This window comes from Simochromis diagramma, unplaced genomic scaffold (assembly GCF_900408965.1).
Source record: "Simochromis diagramma unplaced genomic scaffold, fSimDia1.1 OVJJ01000304.1, whole genome shotgun sequence".
In the NCBI taxonomy this organism is placed as follows: Eukaryota; Metazoa; Chordata; class Actinopteri; order Cichliformes; family Cichlidae; genus Simochromis; species Simochromis diagramma.
Window position 1 is genome coordinate 17,760,955 of NW_024387030.1, and position 9,677 is coordinate 17,770,631.

A 9,677-nucleotide genomic window follows, 5' to 3' on the forward strand; every position below is an offset into this window, starting at 1 on the left:
AACTGTGGCATTTAAACGATGCTCAGGGGTCAATTTGATGGCAACTTATCAACAATGAGGTAGCCATCATGGGGTAGCCAAGCTGATTTTACTCTAAAAGGAAACATAATTTACAAAATGACTATCATGATATTTTTTATTATGAGATCATGAAAACAAAAATGTGTTACAAACATGAAAAGCCAACATTTTTTGTCATTTTTGTCACTGATTTCTACACAAATATACTTGTTTTTGCATGCAGAGGAAAATTGGCCAACAAAGACTTCAGCATTAGATATACTCAGTTTGTAGGGCCAACCCTTCAGGCCGTGTCACAAGCATGGCTAAAAATAAATATCCATGCACCATCCTCTTCCATTTATCCAATTCATGGTCACGGAGGGTCTGTAGCCTATCACAGGTACCATAGGTCGAGAGGCAGGGTACACCCTGGACAGGTCACCAGTCTGTCGTAGAGCCAACACATAGAAGCAGACAACCATTCTCACTCACATTCATATCTACGGGCAATTTAGATTAACTAATTAACCTAACCTCACTAACTGCATGTGCTGCAACAGTGCTAACCATTGCACCAGCGTGCTGCCATACTGTCTTTAGCAATACCTAAACACGGTTTTTCAGTCAAGTAAAAAGCAACTACAGATAACTGTCATTACTGGATGGTATTGTTTCCTTCGATTCCCGAATATCTCCATCAACAAGTGGACACATTACTGTGTTATTATCTTATTTAAAGGAGCTTGAAGAGAAATAAGAGACCGAGCGTTTATGCCACTCTGCATAAAGAGGCTCTTATATGTACAGAGGAGGATTATGGGAATTCGACCAACACAGAGACACACTTCCGTTGTCCAGCAACAATGGCGCTGTGTGAAAGTCAAATGCTGATTGATTAACAAGCCGAGTCAGCAAACCAAGGATGCCGAGCAAAGACAGTGACCGCACTGGTTATTGTGGTGATGTTTAATTTGTAATAGAGTGCGTCCAGTTAGCTTTATGACAAAGAAATTCTTTGTATATTATGACCTCGTCTCCTCCAAGGTAGGGGCTAAACTTAAAGGTCCAAAACCAGTACATGCAGGTATGTAAATCAGCTGAATGTGAAGATGTGTTATTACAATTTAATTACAATAATTAATTGTTTTCTTCAGTAAAATGTGTATATTATCATGACATAGTATGTGTACAGCATGCAGAGAGGGAAACTAAAGATGCTGAGAATTTGAATAACACCTTTAAAGTGCAACAGGAAATGCAGTGAGCAGAGATTTTGTTGCCCCAGTTCCTGTTGATTCTGTCACACAGTGAACAAATTAGCCTCTCATAGCATCTTAACTGCTCTTTAATCAAGTAAAGTCTTTGCCTCTCTGTCTTTGTTTGCTGAGCATGGTTCCACGCCCTCCCTCGCCGCCTCACTGGCTGCAGCTCAGTAAATGGCTGGTAGGAGGGGAAGATTTTTTTCAGAGGGGTACTGAAGGCATGGCCAGGGTGGGAGGGCAAAGCTGGACAGTGACAGAGGGAGAGAGAGGGGTCTATGTATTCAGGCTTTTGGCCCTCAGCCCGTCTCAAGTGCGTCCTGAGGGGAACATCCTGCCCCTCGTTGGAACTTCCTCGGCCTGCTGAAGTGGCCCATTCATGGAGGTCTTGTGAGGGGGGCTTGTTTTTACTGCTAAATGGATGTTTCTGTTTCAGAGGTGTTTGTGCTACTGGACGCTTTCCACTCCACGCCATCCCCCAGACACACACACTTACGCACACACCCTCTACCCCCACTTTTCTCCTCCTCCTCCTGTTGACTTCCCATTTCCCCTTCTTCTCCTTCTCCTTTTCCCTTTGGTTTCTCCTCCCTGCTCTCAGCTAACTACAGTCTCAGCTGCAGTTCATCAAACTTACACTCCCACTTTAGGCTCCTGTTAGACCTTTAATCCACCTCTCAGCACAGGAGGAGCTGGAGTCGAGGAGGGGTAACTGCAAAGCAGATATAAAGGGATGGATATTTGTTTCACTTCTCTAAAGCAGAAGTGGTGAGTCTTCTAATCATCCAGCTACAGATCTGTATCTTTTCATGTAAAACAGTGCACATGTTATCAAGTGTAAAATGATGAGAAACAGTTGCTTCAGGAAAAAACTGCATTAAAGAACTGCATCTGTGGACTTCCAGTTTGGACATCATTTACGTTTTGTTCCCTGAGACTGTTTAATCTGTGAGTCTGATAAGTGCTGCCGTCACATTAGGGGAAACAGTGGTTGGAGACAACAACAAGATCAAAAGTGCAATGAACTTGCCATTTCTTTGTCTTTCAAATGGCTGCTTTGAAGGTGAGCTCCAGGTCTCTGACCACGTGGAGTCAACTTTGGTCACTCAAGAAGATAAAGCAACAATAAGACAGTCAGTCTACTACGTGTCTATTAGTTTGTGATTAAATACGGTCATATTGGTCAATTACAAGTAATCTGTCTGCAACAATATGGTGACGAACGGCAAAATCTGTTGCCGTCTACATACAATTTATTTTTCTGTGAATGTTCTGGCAAGACATTCAGAATCTCCCCAGAACTTCATAAATGTGAAAATAGTGATGGAGTTACTGTGTGATGGCAAGTTAACTGCAAAATGGCATAGGCACTTGGCAAGCTTTCTGTTATATGGATATATAAACAGAATAGAACCATTTGGCAACCAACTGAATTCAGTCCACTGTTGCAAAGAGATGTTGCACAGAAAAGTTGCACTCATTGGCACAGACTGACTCAGACTGTAACGAGTTGGCAGTCTTTCTCCGTTTATAAATTAGACAATTACTTATAAACCTTTTCCCACTGGTCTGAGACCAGTCGTGGTCAGTTTGAAATGGCTGTGACAGGTTACCTCTCACCAGGCAAGCTCTGCAATTGCCTTGCTATCAAATATGGCTGCACAGAGCAGCGAGCAAAATCTACTGAGGAGAACTTTGAAATGTTACTAAAGCCCTATGATAAATAAATCATTTAGCCCAATTACATTTTTTTGCAGGTTTCCTATTTCAAAGGAGGCAGAAAGTTACCCGACATCAGGGCAATCTACCATGGTGACAAACCCTTGAAACTTTTCAAGAATTTGAGGGAAGTGCGCCTCGGGATTGTTGGTTCACTGCCATGGAAACTGCTGACATTGTGAGTGTGTCACTTGGTTGATTCTTTGTGCCGTGGCTCCTGACTTCAAAGGAACAGCAGCGTCATCAGGCACGGGGATGCCCCAACCTTGATTTCGAGCATCATCACTGGTGTTATGAGTCGGTTGTACAGCTATGACACAGCTACCAAACAGAAATCTTCATATTAAAAGAGCCCATAGTCTCTGAGGAAAAAGAAGGCGCACTAGTTAGGAAGGCGACAAACACATGAATTTGTACTCGAGGGTCAGTTTATCAAACCAGAGTTCTACTGTTGCAACAAACACGCTCGTAAAAATGCACTGAGTGACAGCGCATTAAAAACACGGATTTTTCCAAAACAAAAACACACAATCGTGCTCTCCGTCATCTTCCTCAGAAGAAGAAGCTGGAACCATCTTTCTCTAAAACTTTGCATTAACTCCCCTGCCAGTGGCGGACTCCCTCAGGTGTCGGTGCGTTGGTGGTTCTTTGTGTCTGGGGGTGGGCGTCTGGGTACACACCGCTCACTCCTTGGCGGCCGCTTATCGGGGCCTGGAGCCTGGGGCTCGCTCGGGCCACTCCGGAGGTGGGGTGGCCCCGGCCTCTCGGCCTGGGGCTCGGTCACTCAGGCACAGCTGGCTGCCGGCGGAGCTCACGGGCGCGTCACTGCAACTCCCCCTGGCTTCTGCTCCGCGGCTGCTGAGTGAGCCCTCATCTGGGACTCTCCTCAGCTCTTACTGGGACAGTGGCGCGGCTGCCCCTCTGTTGGTCTTCCTTGGTCTCTTGTGTTCTGGGGGCCTCTGGATGTCTGGAGTCTTGATCTCCTCCATACCTGCTTCATGCCCTGGAGGACGGGGCTGTGGCCCCCCCACACTCCCTAGCAGATCGTTACATGGAGAAACCTTTGGAATGCAAGCATGCTGATCCACACAGGTATGCACACAGGTGTACACACGGGTATTCACAGACGCGGACTACAGCTTTCTTGGCTGCTGCCTCAAAGCACATTGTGCGCTGTCTATCTTGCGTGCTGCACAATATCGTTTATTATTTAGTAACTATTGATATCTATGACTAGCTAGTTTATTGTGATGGTGCTTTGTTTTCTTTATTATTATGTTGCTCTTTGTTGTTTGCTGTCTCCTCTGTTTGTTTGTTTTTTTTTTTTTTTTTTTTCCATACAGGTGACCCAGGAGTTTTTTTTTTTTTTTTTTTTTTTTTTTTTTTTTTTTGTTTTTGTTTTTGTTTTTTTTCTCTCTCTTCCCCCCCCTTCTCACCGTCTCTTCTCCCCTTTGGTTTTCTCTCTTTCTCTCTCTCTCTTTCTCTCATTCATTCCCCCTGTCCTATTTATTAAAAAGAAAAAAAAAAAAAAAAAAAAAAAAAATGACAAAGGATGAACTGAAGCTCTGCCATCACGTAATGTCGCATACTGCTGTTTCTGATGTCATTAAAAAAAAAAAATAAAAAATAAAAATAAAACTTTGCATTAAAAAAGGACCCTGCAGACTATTAGACAATTCTGCACACAGCTGTTTTTCTGGCAACACATAAAACCAGTTTCATTATGATGGATTCCAGATTTTAGAAAATGTTGAAAAGTTTATGTTGTCAAACATTTCAATAGAATCGTCCTTTCAACAACTAGAGCAGTCATGAGGCAGGTCTTTGCAGTGCATGTCAATGCTCATTTAAATACCCAGGGTTGTCAATGAGCCCTCACAAATTTGCAAAGCCGAAGTTGAAGCTACCACCTTGAAGGATTAATTAAAGCCTCGGCGTAGGCCCAGAGTAGCTTCTAGCCCCCATCTTGAGACTGGATCTGTTTAATCCAGAACAGGCTAAATTTAGAGCTATTTTAAGATGAGTCTTTGCAACTAGGCTTGAACCTTGTCTGTGAAACCTTCCCAAAAAGAGATTAATCACTGCACAGAAAATATTCAATACGACAGTCAGATTAGTTCACTTGCCTCAAGGTTTGAAGGAGACCACTGGGAGTCTCTAAAAGACACATGAATAAAAATAGCATAATAAGTCATGCAGTTACAACGTTACAGTGGCTAGCTACAGCATGATTAATGCCTTTCACGTAAATTAGCTCTGATAACTAATATTTAACAAACGTGAAATGAGTACAGCAGCAGAACTTTTGTATTTTTGTCCCTAAATAATGAAACCCAGGGAGACCAGGAGGAAAGTTTTCTGGAAGATTCTCAGACCTCCTGACAGGCCAAACTGAGAGGCCTCGCCCGTGCTGAAAAGCTTGGCCATTTTTATCGCTGTCTGGCTTCATGTGCTGCCAAAAAGTTCTTTAATTGTTTCCCATTCAGTCAAAGCCACAAAGCTTCACAAAGCGTTCCAGTATATACAAACTGTGGGTCTTTTTTTTTCCTTTTTTTTTTTTTGCAGGCAACTGAAAATAATTGCACGTTTCAGGCTGGCTTTGAAAACGCAGCCTTATGTGTTTCGCACAGTTTGACTGTGAGTCAACATTGGGAGGAAAATCAAAGATGTCTGCGGAGCAGAGGGACTGTTTGTCTCATCATGAGGTCTCAGTGTCTGTTACATACGCTGTGTGCCTGTGACATTAGCATAATGTACATGTTTCTGCAAAAGTTTTTGAATTGTGTGTGTGCGTTTATCTGTGTGCATCCAAGTCTGAAACACTACATGCGTGTGGGAGACTGTAAGAATGACAGTTTGTTTTGTGAGTGCGCGACTGAGTTCCTGAAACTGGACCTTGGTATGTTGTCACTGTAAGTGTGCCAAATCAGCGATTAACTGCGCTCCCTCTGAGACAAGCGTGTAGCTGAGTGACATTTTGAAACAGGTGTGTGTAAAACAATCCGGTTTTCAGCACTCCTTGGAGAACTGCTGTCCCACTGAAAAGCAGGAATAGACTTGATGATAGTTTAGGGACCAACATAGGTTTGTCTTCGCTTAGCTAGATGCCCTTCTAAAAGCTGGCTTCTAGAGTGGCGGGCGCAGAAGCAACAATTGGTTAAAGAGGTAAAATAACTGTTTAAGTGATTAAAGAGCATTAAATGACAAAAAATCAAGAATCTGTATAATATTTCAAACAAATTCAAATTTAAGTCTTACTGTGTGACTGAACGTAGCATAGATTTCGTTTTTGATTGTGTTTTCTATTTCAGGAGAGAAGCTATCAGAGCTCCGCCCACAGTGCTTGAGGGACAGGTGATAATGAGGTAAGGACACACAGCCTGAACTTAGCTCATTGTAAACAGGGGTGAATGGATGGCTGGAAGGGTTTTTTGTTTTTGGAGTGCACAAACATTTGTGTTGGCATGTGTGTTGATCTGCCAGTGCAAAATTACCGATCATGATTCTGAAATTGCATTGACCGCATTGTTTGAACTGTGGAGAACTGTTTTGTATTTTATGTCATACATTATGTTTATATGACGAAGTATAAAGAGAGGCTCTCAGTCTTACCACAGACAAAGTGTGTCATCATTAGGACAAAAGAACATGTTGTACGTCTCCAAAACTCTTGGTGGATATGTACTAACCAGTGCTTTGTTTAAAATGGATTAACTATTCAAGTCAATTCAGTTTTATTTATAGAGCGCCAAATCACAACATCAGTCGCCTCAAGGCGCTTTATATTGTAAGGTAGACCCTACAATAATACATACAGAGAAAAACCCAACAATTAAATGGCCCCCTATATGAGCAAGCACTTTGGCGACAGTGGGAAGGAAAAACTCCCTTTTAACAGGAAGAAACCTCTGGCAGAACCAGGCTCAGGGAGGGGCGGGGCCATCTGCGATGACCGGTTGGGGAGAGAGAAGGACGACAGGATAAAAGACATGCTGTGGAAGAGAGCCAGAGATTAATAACAACTATGATTCAGTGCAGAGAGCACAGTGCTAATGTTGCTAGCTGGGAAAGACAATACGTAAAATTCACATTATTTTTTTAGAAAGCTACACACTATTTTTGTGAGGAAAAAAACTAGCTGGTAGCTGTCTCACTAGAGCAATAGATAAGCACCCAACAACTCCAAAAGTCTGTTTAGTAACACTTTCACCAAAGTGACCAGTGGTGGACTGCCTGTCCAGAGAACCAGGACATTTCCCAGTGTCAGTCATTTTGGCCTGCCATGAACAGTTAACACAGTGAGCAACAGCAAAGGATGCCATTGATTGACATATGGCAGGGTGATACAGTATGTTCATCAGATGTTTATCTACGCAAGTGGTGTCCACTAATTACCAACCATCAGCTACAGTGATATACACTGAGCAAGTTGCTTCCTGTGTGACCCCATCTGTGTGTGCTATTCCTAGTAAGCACTATAGCTTCACTTTGGATACTTTGAAAATCCAGTGTTCAGGTTAACTGGTTTGTACCAGGCCAGAAGCAGCTATCCACTGCTGCTAACGCAACACCCACAAAGTGTTGTGTGATACATTCTTTCCTTGCAATCCCAACACTAGCCATGTAAAAGGGCAAATAACACTTAGGTAAGTTAGATTATGCTTTTGTATAAGAGCAGCGTTCTGTATATTTTTGTGTAACAGTTTTCCGTGTGATGTGGCGTCATTATGTGGAGCAGTCACAGATATCCACACTGTGTTCATCAAAGCTAACTTTTTTGTGTGTGGAACCTGTTCGGTTATCTTGCTCTCCACAAACATGTGGTTCTTTAGTTTTGTTAGTGTTTGATGAGGTAATGACCAGTTCCTTTGTTCTGTCCCAAAGGCTCTTTCCAGTTGAACCAGATGCAGCAGAAGTCAATATGTGAGTTTGTAGCCATTACCATGTACCTTGCTTGCTAGCCACAATGTTTTTAGGGGTGGGTTCCCATTTCTTTTGACACTGTTTGCTCCTAGGCAAGGAGGTAGTTTGCTGTATTTCAATTTATTTTAGTTAATCTACCATGGCTGTGTTCCTTTGATGTGTTTGTTGGCCTGAGTTTGGCTTGAGTTCATCCTAAAGCTAACTTAAATATATACCTATGGGTATGTAGACAGGATTTAGCAAGCAAGTCGTTATGTGGCTGCTTGAGAGGATCAGTTACATTAACTTTCAGGACATCGCTTCCCATACCTGAGAAAATACAATGAGCAAAGAAAGAGCCCAATCCAGCGTGTACATGTTGTGCACAGTATGCAAAGTACAAAGCTAAATTTAAATCAGATAAGGTTTTTGCAGTGCAGTAGCATGGCGGTTAGCATCACTATGTCACAGCAAGAAGGTCCTGAGTTTGACTGCCAACATCTGGCAGGGGTGTTTCTGTGTGGCGTTTGCACGTCCTCCACAGATTTTTCACTGGGGACTCCGGCTTCCTCCCACAGTTTAGAAACGTGTCTAAATTGGCCATAGGTGTGAATATGAGTGTGAATGGTCATCTGTCTCTCTGTGTTAGCCTTATGTCAGAATAGCGAAGCTGCCTTTCGCAATCTTGCTGGGCTAGGCTCCAGCCCCCTGTGACCCTGATAAGGATAAGTGGAAGAGAATGGATGGTTTTTACAGGCAAAGTTGCAGAAGGTATTGATTGCTCAGGTCTCCTGCTCTTTTTGTTATTTCAGTAACACAGCACTGCCATATTCAGTCCCACCAAATCTTCCAAAATCATGAATCACTCTTCTTCTAATGACCAGGTACACATGCTTATTGTATTGTTGGTTACCGTAGATCCTCCAGTTTTAATATTAGAAGGGTGAGAGAGTTTGTTGATTAAATAAGCACTTTACTAGATTCAAAGTGACCCTCTTACAGGCAATCTCAACTATTTTTGGCAGCCCGTCCAGATTAAATTTAGCCACATGAATTATCAGTAGACTATTTGAAATCCGTCTGTACTACAGGAGGACGGCTGTTCTCTTACTCTCCTTGGTCATCCTCCTTAGAGAGATTAGGAATACCTTTGATGGCCAGGACTCCCTCAGCCTTTCCCATTTATGGAGCATCTGCTCATCTCTCTGGCCTTTTCTCTAATTGTTGGATTAATGGTTGACGGGAAGGCCCTGGTTGTTAAGAGTTGTCTCAGAGCTGTTTTGACAAGTTCACCCGTGATGTGCAATCATGGGGGGAAAATGCCTGTGTAGGTCACGGTATCACAACATTCAATAGCATTTATCAGGGTGGTTGAAGGGAGTGGAGGTTACAACGTGTTTGTGGTTCTTTCTTGTCATTTTCTGAAAGTGTCCTTGGTTATGTAAATACATTTTTGTGTGCTGTTTGAACTCTGATGTCTCACGTATTTGATCATTCCTGCACACATTATTGTAGCAAAGCACACATCAACAGACATGAGGATGAGTGTTGAAAAGTCAGCTATGATGTAAGATGTATTTCAACCTAAACTTGGATAGCTAAGGAAAAGGTTTGGAAGAAACTCACCATCTATCTTTAACCATCAGGTTTTCTTTATTGGTCACAGTTGCACCATTTGTGAGAGTAAAACACGCACACACCGATTCTTGTTTAGTAAACCGTAAAAGCATTTTGGTACGCAATAACAGCTTCACAGTAACAGAAATGGAAAACTTTTAACCCATCAAAATACAT

At 42.5% G+C, this 9,677-nt stretch overlaps 1 long non-coding RNA gene across 1 annotated transcript; it reads left to right on the forward strand.

Annotated features, from left to right (window-relative positions):
- Positions 1–536: 536 nt before the first annotated feature.
- On the forward strand, positions 537–6,763 carry LOC120740189. Its single transcript, XR_005697329.1, has 3 exons — positions 537–2,030; positions 3,020–3,159; positions 6,293–6,763. It is a non-coding gene; the product is annotated as an uncharacterized LOC120740189 (long non-coding RNA).
- The last annotated feature ends 2,914 nt before the right edge of the window (positions 6,764–9,677 follow it).